Here is a 1,431-nt window from a genome sequence, read left to right on the forward strand (position 1 = left end):
ACTATAGTTTAGGAAGAATATAAGATAGTTGTATACAAACACATTAGTTTAGGAAGAATATAAGATAGTTGTATACAAACACTTTAGTTTAGGAAAATATAATATAGTTGTATACAAACACTTTAGTTTAGGAAGAATATAAGATAGTTGTATACAAACACATTAGTTTAGGAAGAATATAAGATAGTTGTATACAAACACTATAGTTTAGGAAGAACATAAGATAGTTGTATACAAACACATTAGTTTAGGAAGAATATAAGATAGTTGTATACAAACACTGAAGTTTAGGAAGGACATGTGATAGTTGTATATAAACACTATAGTTTAGGAAGAACATAAGATAGTTGTATACAAACACTATCGTTTAGGAAGAATATATGATAGTTGTATACAAACACTATAGTTTAGGAAGAATATAACATACTTATACCACAAACACTATAGTTTAGGAAGAACATAAGATAGTTGTATACAAACACTATAGTTTAGGAAGAATATAAGATAGTTGTATACAAACACTATAGTTTAGGAAGAATATAAGATAATTGTATACAAACAGTATAGTTTAGAAAGAATACAAGATAGTTGTATACAAACGTTTTAGTTTAGAAATAATATAAGGTAGTTGTATGCAAACACTTTAGTTTAGGAAGAATTTATTATAGTTGTATACAAACAGTATAGTTTAAAAAGAATACAAGATAGTTGTATACAAACACTTTAGCTTTGGAAGAATATAAAATAGTTGTATACAAACACTTTAGTTTAGGAAGAATTTATTATAGTTGTATACAAACACTTTAGTTCAGAACTTTCTAAAACAGGCCAGCTTCCTTCTTCAAAGACATCCGAATCTCGGTCCATAGGGTAACATTCTTTATTTACGATCTAGCTAGCCTGATAACAGCCGGTACCGTTCGGCAACAACAGTTCTTTACTAACCATAACGTGGGTTTATCCAATCTAAAGTAATGGATTTCATATCATAAAAATGTATATATATATACTACTTGGTCCTTCGTACGTGATTGGTGCAACGAGTAAGGCTCCATATTTAGCTCGACCAACCAGTATCTAACAATATTTATTCTATAATTTGTCTTTTTTTAAAGCAAAGCTTTTTTTTTAGTGGCTATAATAGGATTTTTCTAAGGAATTATTTATGGTTTTATCTTAGTAGTGTTAAGAACAGATGATACGGTTCCGTTATTTTTAAACTGGCATGTCTTTGAGGCAATTTTTAGTATTCAATAAATATTTGATAACGTAGTCGTTCCACACACAGAGGTGAACATGACTACTTCGTTTTCAGAATTTTCTCGGATTTTTGTTTATTAACATTATATTCACTGGCAGAGGGCGTTGGCTGCTATGAGTTTCATTTGTGAAGTATGCAAATATTACTATTACTTTCTTTTATAAACAATA

Source organism: Limulus polyphemus, unplaced genomic scaffold, assembly GCF_000517525.1.
Source record: "Limulus polyphemus unplaced genomic scaffold, Limulus_polyphemus-2.1.2 Scaffold1939, whole genome shotgun sequence".
In the NCBI taxonomy this organism is placed as follows: Eukaryota; Metazoa; Arthropoda; class Merostomata; order Xiphosura; family Limulidae; genus Limulus; species Limulus polyphemus.